Genomic DNA, 11,140 nt, shown 5'->3' on the forward strand with positions numbered 1-11,140 from the left:
AAATATGTAGATTGCTCTAGGTAGCATTGACATTTTCACAATATTTGTTCTTCCAATCCATGAGCATGGAACGTTTTTCCATTTCTTTGTGTCTTCCTCAATTTCTTTCATGAGTGTTTTATAGTTTTCTGAGTAAAGATTCTTTGCCTCTTTGGTTAGATTTATTCCTAGGTATCTTATGGTTTGGGGTGCAGTTGTAAAAGGGATCGACTCCTTAATTTCTCTTTCTTCTGTCTTGATGGTGCATAGAAATGCAACTGATTTTTGTGCATTGATTTTACATCCTGCCACTTTACTGAATTCCTGTATGAGTTCTAGCAGTTTTGGGGTGGAGTCTTTTGGGTTTTCCACATAAAGTATCATATCATCTGCAAAGAGTAAGAGTTTGACTTCTTTGCCTATTCGGATGCCTTTTATTTCTTTTTGTTGTCTGATTGCTGTGGCTAGGACTTCTAGAACTATGTTGAATAGCAGTGGTGATAGTGGACATCCCTGCCGTGTTCCTGACCTTAGGGGAAAAGCTCTCAGTTTTTCCTCATTGAGAATGATATTTGCTGTGGGCTTTTCCTAGATGGCTTTTATAATATTGAGGTATATACCCTCTATCCCTACACTCTGAAGAGTTTTAATCAAGAAAGGATGCTGTACTTTGTCAAATGCTTTTTCTGCATCTATTGAGAGGATCATATGGTTCTTGTTCTTTCTTTTATTAATGTATTGTATCACATTGATTGATTTGAGGATGTTGAACCAACCTTGCAGCCCAGGGATAAATCCCACTTGGTTGTGGTGAATAATCCTTTTAATGTACTGTTGGATCCTATTGGCTAGTATTTTGGTGAGAATTTTTGCATCCATGTTCATCAGGGATATTGGTCTGTAATTCTCTTTTTGATGGGGTCTTTGGTTTTGGGATCAAGGTAATGCTGGCCTCATAAAATGAGTTTGGAAGTTTTCCTTCCATTTCTATTTTTTGGAACAGTTTCAGAAGAATAGGTATTAATTCTTCTTTAAATGTTTGGTAGAATTCCCCTGGGAAGCCACCTGGCCCTGGGCTCTTGTTTGTTGGGAGCTTTTTTATTACTGCTTCAATTTCCTTAGTGGTTATGGGTCTGTTCAGGTTTTTTATTTCTTCCTGGTTCAGTTTTGGTAGTTGATACATCTCTAGGAATGCATCCATTTCTTCCAGATTATCTAATTTGCTGGCATAGAGTTGCTCATAATATGTTCTTATAATTGTTTGTATTTCTTTGGTGTTGGTTGTGATCTCTCCTCTTTCATTCATGATTTTCTTTATTTGGTTCATTTCTCTTTTCTTTTTGATAAGTCTGGCCAGGGGTTTATCAATCTTATTAATTCTTTCAAAGAACCAGCTCCTAGTTTTGTTGATCTGTTCTACTATTCTTTTGCTTTCTATTTCATTGATTTCTGTTCTGATCTTTATTATTTCTCTTCTCCTGCTGGGTTTAGGCTTTATTTGCTGTTCTTTCTCCAGCTTCTTTAGGTGTAGGGTTAGGTTGTGTATTTGAGACCTTTCTTGTTTCTTGAGAAAGGCTTGTATTGCTATATACTTTCCTCTTAGGACTGCCTTTGCTGCATCCCAAAGATTTTGAACAGTTGTGTTTTCATTTTCATTGGTTTCCATGAATTTTTTTAAATTCTTCTTTAATTTCCTGGTTGACCCATTCATTCTTTAGTAGGATGCTCTTTAGCCTCCATGTATTTGAGTTCTTTCCAACTTTTCTCTTGTGATTGAGTTCTAGTTTCAAAGCACTGTGGTCTGAAAATATGCAGGGAATGATCCCAATCTTTTGGTACCGGTTGAGACCTGATTTGTGACCTAGGATGTGATCTATTCTGGAGAATGTTCCATGGGCACTAGAGAAGAATGTGTATTCTGTTGCTTTGGGATGGAATGTTCTGAATATATATGTGAAGTCCATCTGGTCCAGTGTGTCATTTAAAGCCTTTATTTCCTTGTTGATCTTTTGCTTAGATGATCTGTCCATTTCAGTTAAAGTGCCCTACTATTATTATATTGTTGTCAATGTGTTTCTTTGATTTTGTTATTAATTGGCTTATGTAATTGGCTGCTCTCATGTTAGGGGCATAGATATTTACAACTGTTAGATCTTCTTGTTGGATAGAGCCTTTAAGTATGATGTAGTGTCCTTCCTCATCTCTTATTATAGTCTTTGGTTTAAAATCTAATTTGTCTGATATAAGGATTGCCATCCCAGCTCTCTTTTGATGTCCATTAGCATGGTAAATGGTTCTCCACCCCCTTACTTTCAATCTGGAGGTGTCCTTAGGTCCAAAATGTGTCTCTTACAGACAGCATATCAATGGGTTTTGTTTTTTTTTATCCAATCTGATACCCTGGGTCTTTTGATTGGGGCATTTAGCCCTTTTACATTCAGGGTAACTATTGAAAGATATGAATTTAGTGCCACTGTATTGCCTGTAAGGTGACTGTTACTGTATATTGTCTGTGTTCCTTTCTGGTCTATGTTACTTTTAGGCTCTCTCTTTGCTTAGAGGACCCCTTTCAATATTTCTTGTAGGGCTGGTTTCGTGTTTGCAAATTCTTTTAGTTTTTGTCCTGAAAGCTATTTAACTCTCCTATTTTCAATGACAGCCTACCTGGATATAGTATTCTTGGCTGCATGTTTCTCGTTTAGTGCTCTGAATATATCATGCCAGTCCTTTCTGGCTGCCAGTCTAATGTTTCCACCATTATAGGTTACTGATCTCTTGCCCTGAGCTGCTTTCAGGATTTTCTCTTTGTCTCTGAGACTTGTAAGTTTTACTATTAGATGTCGGGGTGTTGACCTATTTTTATTGATTTTGGGGGGGGGGTTCTCTGTGCCTCCTGGATTTTGATGCCTGTTTCCTTCCCCAAATTAGGGAAGTTCTCTGCTATAATTTGCTCCAATATACCTTCTGCCCCCCTCTCTCTCTCTTCTTCTTCTGGGATCCCAATTACTCTATTCTAATAATGTTTCATCTTATGGTATCACTTACCTCTCGAATTCTGCCCTCATGACCCAGTAGTTGTTTATCTCTCTTTTTTTCAGCTTCTTTATTCTCCATGATTTGGTCTTCTATATCACTGATGCTCTCTTCTGCCTCATTTATCCTAGCAGTTAGACCCTCCATTTTTGATTGCACCTCATTAATAGCCTTTTTTATTTCAACTTGGTTAGATTTTAGTTCATTTCTCCAGAAAGGGATTCTCTATTATCTTCCATGCTTTTTTCAAGTCCAGCTAGTATCTTTATAATCATCATTCTGAACTCTAGTTCCGATATCTTACTAATGTCCATATTGATTAGGTCCCTGGCAGTCGGTACAGCCTCTTGTTCTTTTTTTTGAGGTGAGTTTTTCTGTCTTGTCATTTTCTCCAGAGGAAAATAGATGAATGAGAGAACAAAATCAGGGTAACAATGACCCCAGAAAAATATACAGTAAACAAATCAGAAGAGACCCGAGACCGGGGGGGAAAGAAAGAAAAAAAAGAATATGATCAAATATGATCAGGCTGATGAATAGATCAGTGCTACACACTAGATCTTGGGTGTATTTTGGTCTGTTAGAAGAAACTGCCTCCCAAAATTTTAAAGAAAGAAAAACTTATATATGTACAAAAATAAGAATAAATACAATGAAGGGATGGAATATGACTGTAAAGATGAAAATTACGAAAGATTTTATAAAAGGAATTGATAAGAAGTTGGTTGAAAAAAAGAAAGAAGAGAAATTTAAAAAGAACAAAGGGAGGGGAGAATGTGATCAGGCAGGAGACTAGAACAAAGCCATACACTAGAGATTTAGGGTATATTTTGGTCTGTTAGAAGAAACTGTATCCCAAAATTTTAAAGAGAGAACAACTTATGTATATACCAAAAATAAGGTTAACTACAATGAAGGGATAGAATATGACTCTAAAAATGAAAAATAAAAAAGATTTTTAAAAAAAGGATTGATAAGATGTTGGTTGAAAAAGGGAAAAAGAAAAATTCAAAAAAAAGTAGAAAAGGAAAAAAATAAAGAAAATTTAAAAAATTAACTTTGAAAGACTAAAGAATCATGGGGAAAAAGCCATGAATTCTATGTGCTGTATTCCCCTAGCACTGGAGTTCTGCCGTTCTCATTGATCGGTAAACTTGGTCTTGGCTGGCTGTTCTTGCTGATCTTCTGGGGGAGGGACCTGTTGCCGTGGTTCCCAAATGTCTTTGCCGGAGGCGGAATTGCCCCGCCCTTGCCTGGTCCAGGCTAAGTAATCTGCTTGGGTTTGCTCTCGGGAGCTTTTGTTCCCTGCAAGCTTTCCGTACAGCTTTGGAGGACGAGAGTGAAAATGGCGGCCTCCCAGTCTCCACCTGGAGGAGCTGAGAACTCGGGGCCCCACTCCTCAGTGAGCCCCCAGAGAAAAGCAGTCAATCACTCCCGTCTCCCCGGTCTCCAGCCGCACTCCGTGCTCACCTCCGTGCTCACCTCTGTGCTCACCCGGCCTGTGACCGAGCATTTCTATCTCCAGTGCACGACCCCATGTGGAGTCTCCAAACCCAGCAGATTCCTGCAGGAAGGAAGGTGAGTCTCCCCGGATCTGCTGCTTGTTGGGTCCCTGCTGGAGGAGCAGTGGCCTGACTGTGCCGCGGATCATGGTTTATGGCAACCCTAAGCTGAGAGCCCATGCCTCGGCTCCATCTCTGCAGCCGGCTTCCCCGCCCTGATACCTGGGAGCTCTGCCGCACTCAGGCACCCCCGGTCTTTCTGTGACCCCGAGGGTCCTGAGACCACACTGTCCTGCGAGGGTTCCACCCCCCGCTTAGCCACTGGGGCGACGTCCCTCAGCGGAGCCGACTTCTAAAAGTTCCAATTTTGTGCCCCGCGGCTCTATCACTTGCCAGAAGCAGCGGACGGAGGCCCCTCCCCCGCCGTCTATCCTTCCGAATATCGCCTCGGATTCACTTCTCCACACGTCCTACCTTCCAGAAGTTGGTCGCTTTTCTGTTCAGAGAGTTGTTGCTATTCTTTTCTTCGATCTCCTGTTGAGTTCATAGGTGTTCAGAATGGTTTGACCCCTATCTAGCCGAATTCCTGGGACCAGATGAAATTTAGGTCTCCTACTCCTCCACCATCTTGCTCCTCCTCCTCTCAAGTCTCATTTTAAATGTCACTTCATCTGGGAGCTTCCCCTGACCTTAGGTCTGGGTCAGGGGCATGACCCTCCTTTGTTCATTATAATTGCCTGTTTCTGTTCTGTATTCTCTGCTCAGACTGTAAGCTCTGTTCATGGCAGGGAAATGAAAGCGCTAGATGTATTTATGCTTATACACACACATATTATATATATATACACACATGTATTATGTATATACACACATTGAGCAGGAAAGAGGGGAAATGATTGGTCTCACTTGTCATGGTTTAGTGTGCTGTAGTAAGGTTTTTTCGAGCACGGGGCTACAACAGCCCAGGGTTACTCCATGGTGGGAGCTCATGGTGAGGATGCTGTGTGCAGGAAGGAAGGCCAGAAGCTCTGTGGGCACATGACCGGTGCCACCTTTAGAGCAGGACAGAAAAGGCCCCAACGTGGGCCCCATACTTTAGAGAGTCTTGCATATCAAAAACCCTGACATAGAGAAGCTATTTTTTCTATTTGGCATCCCAAGAAGGTGTTCTGAAAATTTCTTAGCCCCTTCAGTGAGCAGCACATGGGAGAAGAATGTACAGGGTGAACTGGCCCTCCACGTCCGTAGAGGCTGGGCTGTGGCGTGGTGATGTGTACCTGTGAGTGGTGGGGGCTCAGGCAAGGAGGAGTCTCCCCTGTGATGTGTGTGTCTCTGCAGATGAGGCTCCCCTGGTATCCTTCCTTCTTTGCTCCTCTCTGCTGGGGTCATGCAGGCTGGGAAGGTGCTTACAACTACCTGGAAATCTTATGTCAGAAAAGGGATGTGCTGAGGCGGTCACCTGAGCGCTTGACCTGATGAGTCCTCATCCTAGGTTCGGACAGGGCCAGTCAGGCCACAGAGCCCTGGCCAGAGACCAGCTTCCACCCTGGCTCAGCAGACCCACACTACCATTCATGCCTATAGGCAGCTGGGGGACGCGAGGGCATGGAGACTGTGCACAGAGAGTGGGAGTCTTCAGCTTCTTTGCCCTTCAGTCTGTGAGCCCTCATCTGCTTCAGGTTGTTGACTGGGAGTAAGAATGGAACCATGGGCATGATCTGATTGATAACATCTAACTATTTAGACATGGAGTATCTGGGTCTCCAGTTGGATCCTGCCCCATGGCTCCCCAATAATATTTCAGGTAACCGTGCACACAGTCTTGCTTCCTGGTGAAAGACTCCTGTGCTAATTGACTCCTTGGAAGTGGGCATCCTCACTCCCTCTAACTTTCTATTCAAGGAGTGACTCATTGATTTTCCTTTTGCCTGCACTGACCAGCCGAACTGCTTGTGTTCAAGGGCCCTCGGAGAGAGGACCCACCTGGTTGGCCAGTCACTGCTCAGTGTGGAGCCCCTCTGCAAGCAGACCTTTTGTGCGCATGTCCCGAGCCCATCTGCCAGCCCGTTAGTGCTCTGGGTGAGGTACCCCTCTGTGAGATACACCTGCAGCCACGATGGCGGGTCAGTTGTCCACAGAAGCATGGCTGAGCAAACCTCTCTGGGCACTGGCTCTGCAGAGGCTGTGGGCAGAGGCGTCCAGAGCTCCCAGCCCAGTATGTGCTCTTTCCCTCTCCCGCTGAAGCCTACTCTCGCATTAATTTTTTTAAGTCACGTATGCAATATTTTTCATTTCCACCTAAAACCATGCCAGCTAAGGAAAGGTGTAAGAGTCTAAATTAAATCATTCTGAGTCTTCTGCAAAAGAGGAAGGAAAAATAAGAACTCTTCAAACTTCAATACCAGATATTAGAGTTTTTCAGATTATTTAGGAAGGTGTGGTCTGCTATTTCCCTGTAAATTTGCTCTGGTATCAGCAATGCCACATGTGTACGGGAATGACTTCATTTCCTCTACAATGGCCAGTAATAGTCACCATAAAATTAAGACAGTGAGGGGAAAAAAGCCATGTCTATATGTAGACAATAGATTAATTCCTTTTCATGACACAACAGTTTGGGGCACTTTTCGCAACTATTTTTGTAAAATTCATACATAAGGTTAGTTACAGAGCTTCTACAGCCCCCTGGTCAAGCTGGCCCAGATAGGAGGCTGGCCATTTTTCAGTGTGGTAGTCGGGCACACAGACCTAGCTGGCCTTCATAAGGTGATGTGGCACCTGCATCTCTGCGTGCGGTGCCAGGCTCAAGAGTAAGCCAGGAAGTCGGCCTCAGTCTGTCCTCACGGTCGGCACTGGCTCCCTACTGGCCTTCCCGCTCAGTGGAGGCAGCAGGCCTGGGGCCCTTTGGGGTTGTGGTTCCGGACTCCCTTCAGCCAATTCTGCAGAGCGCCGATGTGGAAGGCACGGGCTTCTCCACAGACGACTGTCCCCAAGTCTTTGTCTTGTCTTAGGGAAAGAGGAAGAGACAGATGAGAAAAGATGAAGTCTTGTACACTAGAGAGTTCAAGTTCTCAGAATCAAGGTCTTCAAACAGGGGCTTCTCAGCTCTGGTGATTCACTGGGACCGGTCACCATGTTTAAGATGCCTACCCTCTAGCCCCAGCCTGGAGCTTCTAATGTCAAGGTGAGGGGTGGGGATTGGTATGTGGACATGTTTTATGATTCTAATGGTAGCGTTCCTCCTGCTCAGGCAGGGTTGAAAACCAGTGATCTGTATGAGAGGTTTACAACGTGCTTTGATTCCCTGCTCCACCAGGGAGCAAGAGCTCACTAAATGACTTTGGGTGGGGAGAAGCTGGGCTAAAGGGGAACCCACGCAGTTGGCCACAGGCTCTCAAGGAAAAGCACGCAGAAGCATGGAAGCAGAATCACTCAGCAAAGAAGTCTGCCTGACTTTGGATATTGACTTCCCTGCGAACCCGCCGGTGACTTGGGACAGCTTCTGGTGCTCAGGTGCTGAGCAGAGTCAGGTGTCTTTGGGACTCCACTATGCAGGTGCAATTGCAACCACCTTCTTGAAAAAATGCAAAACAAATCGGAATGCTACCCAGCAAAAAAAAACAAACCACTTTTGCTGCAGGTGACAACATGGGTACATCTTAAAAACATAGCAAGTGAAAGGAGGCAGTCACAAAAGGTTACATGCTGCATGATTTGTTTCTATGCCGTTCTAGAAAAGACGAAAAAGCACATGACAAAAATCAGATCACTGCTTCCCAGGGACTGAGGGTGGGAGAAAGGGGTTAATGCAGAAGGTCAAAGGAATTTTTTGAGGTAATGGAGATGGTTTATATCTTTTTTTTCCCCACTACACTGTGTTTATTGGAGGTCAGTATGGCCCAGACTTTTGAAGCGATGCTTGGTTGTTGCATGAAGTTTCAAAACAGGGATTTGGGTTGTATGTCACACCAGGAGTAAGGGGTTGAAATACTCTGGATAGAATGGATAGATCCTGTATCCCAGGGAAGGACAAAAAATTTTGCTGTGGTAATAGTGCTTTTAAAGACAAAAATGTTCCAAAGTGGGAGGAATTTATTTTTTTCCCCATTTTTTTTATTATAGGAAAAAACATACAACACACGATCTATGCTTTCAACAAATGTTTTAGGGGTGCAGTACAATTCTGTTAACTGTATCCACATTGTTGTAGGCAGGTCTCTCGAACTTCTTCATCTTGCATGACTGAAACCCACCACTGAACAGCAACTGCATTTCCCCCCTGGAAACCACCCTGGTACTTTCTGCTTCTGGGAGTTTGATTATTTTCACTGCCTCATGTAAGTGGAGTCACACAGCATTTGTTTTTCTGTGACTGGCTTGTTTCACATAGCATGCCGGCCTCAAGGTTCATTCATGTTGTTGTGTATGGCAGGATCTTCTTTTTAAGGCTAAATACTATCCCACTGTATGCATATACCACATTTTCTTTGTCTAGTCATTCTCCACCACTTGACTCTAGTGAATAATGCTGCCATGAACATGGGAGCGCAAATATCTCTCCATGATCCTGCTTTCAATTCTTTTGGATAAATATCCAGGATTGGCATTGCAGGATCATGAGGTAGTCCTATTTTTTAATTTTTCGAGGAATCTCTGTACTGTTTTCCACAGTGGCTGTGTCATTTTATATTCTCAACAACAATACACCAGGCTTCTAACCCTCACATCCTCACCAACACTTACATTGTTTGTTTTTTCAAAATAATGATCCTAATAGGTGTGATGTGATGTTTTATTGTCGTTTTGATTTGCATTTCACTGGTGATACTCATTGATGATTAATGAGCATCTTCTCATGTATCTGTTGGCCATCTGTATGTCTTCTTTGGAGACTATTTATTCAAGTTCTTTTCCCATTTTCAAATGGGTTATTAGGTTTCTAAAATTAATTAATTAATTTATTGCGGTTGAGTTGTTGGGAGTTCATTATGTATACTCTGGATATTCACCCCTTCTCAGACATATGGTTTACAACTATTTTCTCCCATTCTGTATGTTGCCTGTGTTGCCTGTATGTATGTAACTCTATTAGCTGTTCCCTGTGCTATGCAGAAGTGTGCTAGTTTGATACAATCCTACTTGTCTATTTTTTTTTTTTTTTTTTTTTTGCTTTTGTTGCCTGTGTTGTTGGTGTCAGATCCAATAAATCATTGCCAAGACCCATGTTCTGAAGCTTGTCCTCTGAGCTTTCTTACACTTAGGTCTAATCCATTTTGAGTTGGTTTTTGCGTACAGTGCACAGTAACTTTCCAGTTTCCTTCTATTGTGTGTGGAAACTCAGTTTTCACATCACTGGAGGTGGGGGATAGAAATCTCCTGTGTTGTGGTCTCTTTCCGCAGTCCCTTCTGGCAACGTTTGCTTCAAATATGCAGGTGTCAAGGTTGGGTGCATATGTACTTACAACTGTTGGGTCTTTGCCATTGTAGGATGTCCTTCTTTGTCTTCTGTGTCAACTTTTTACTTACAGTCTCTTTGTTTCTGAGACAAATTTGGCCACCTCAGCTCTCTTTTGGTTGTCATTTGCCTGGAATATCTTTTTCCATCCTTCGCTTTCAGCCTCTGCATGTCCTTAAATCTACAATGAGTCTCTTGTGGACAGTGTGCAGTTGGATCTTGTGTTTTGATCCTTTCAGTCACTCTGTGTCTTTGGGTTGGGGAGTTCCATCCATGTTCATTTACAGTAATTATGTAGAGAAGGACATGCCGTTGTCTTCTTGGTCATTGCTCTCCTCTGTCCTGTAGCACTTCGGTCCCTCTCTTGCCACCTTCCTTGGTGTTTGTTGATTTTGTGTGTGTGCATGGCATGTTTTCATCCTATTCTCATTCTCTTTTGTGTATCTTTGTGGGGTACTTTCTTTCTTTTTTTTTTTTTAATTTTTTTATTGTTATGTTAATCCCCATACATTACATCATTAGTTTTAGATATAGTGTTCCATGATTCATTGTTTGTGCATAACACCCAGTGCTCCATGCAGAACGTGCCCTCCTCAATACCCATCACCAGGCTAACCCATCCTCCCACCCCCCTCCCCTCTAGAACCCTCAGTTTGTTTTTCAGAGTCCATCGTCTCTCATGGTTCTTCTCCCCCTCCAATTTCCCCCCCTTCATTCTTGCCCTCCTGCTACATTCTTCTTCTTTTTTTCTTTCTTAACATATATTGCATTATTTGTTTCAGAGGTACAGATCTGAGATTCAACAGTCTTGCACAATTCACAGTGCTTACCAGAACACATACCCTCCCCAGTGTCCATCACCCAGTCACCCCATCCCTCCCACCCCACCCCCCACTCCAGCAACCCTCAGTTTGTTTCCTGAGATTAAGAATTCCTCATATCAGTGAGGTCATATGATACATGTCTTTCTCTGTTTGACTTATTTCGCTCAGCATAATACCCTCCAGTTCCATCCACGTCGTTGCAAATGGCAAGATCTCATTCCTTTTGATGGCTGCATAATATTCCATTGTATATATATACCACCTCTTCTTTATCCATTCATCTATTGATGGACATCTTGGCTCTTTCCACAGTTTGGCTATTGTGGACATTGCTGCTATAAACATCG

The 11,140-nt window shown here is 42.9% G+C and overlaps 1 long non-coding RNA gene across 1 annotated transcript in view; it reads left to right on the forward strand.

Moving 5' to 3' along the window:
* The window catches only part of LOC118551740 (uncharacterized), a 32,168-nt gene extending 23,323 nt beyond the window's left edge, over positions 1-8,845 (forward strand). The window contains exon 5 of the long non-coding RNA XR_013442725.1: positions 8,725-8,845. This is a non-coding gene — a long non-coding RNA (uncharacterized LOC118551740). The remainder of the gene's footprint in view (positions 1-8,724) is intronic.
* The last annotated feature ends 2,295 nt before the right edge of the window (positions 8,846-11,140 follow it).

The sequence above is a fragment of the Halichoerus grypus genome, chromosome 11, assembly GCF_964656455.1.
Source record: "Halichoerus grypus chromosome 11, mHalGry1.hap1.1, whole genome shotgun sequence".
Classification (NCBI taxonomy): Eukaryota; Metazoa; Chordata; class Mammalia; order Carnivora; family Phocidae; genus Halichoerus; species Halichoerus grypus.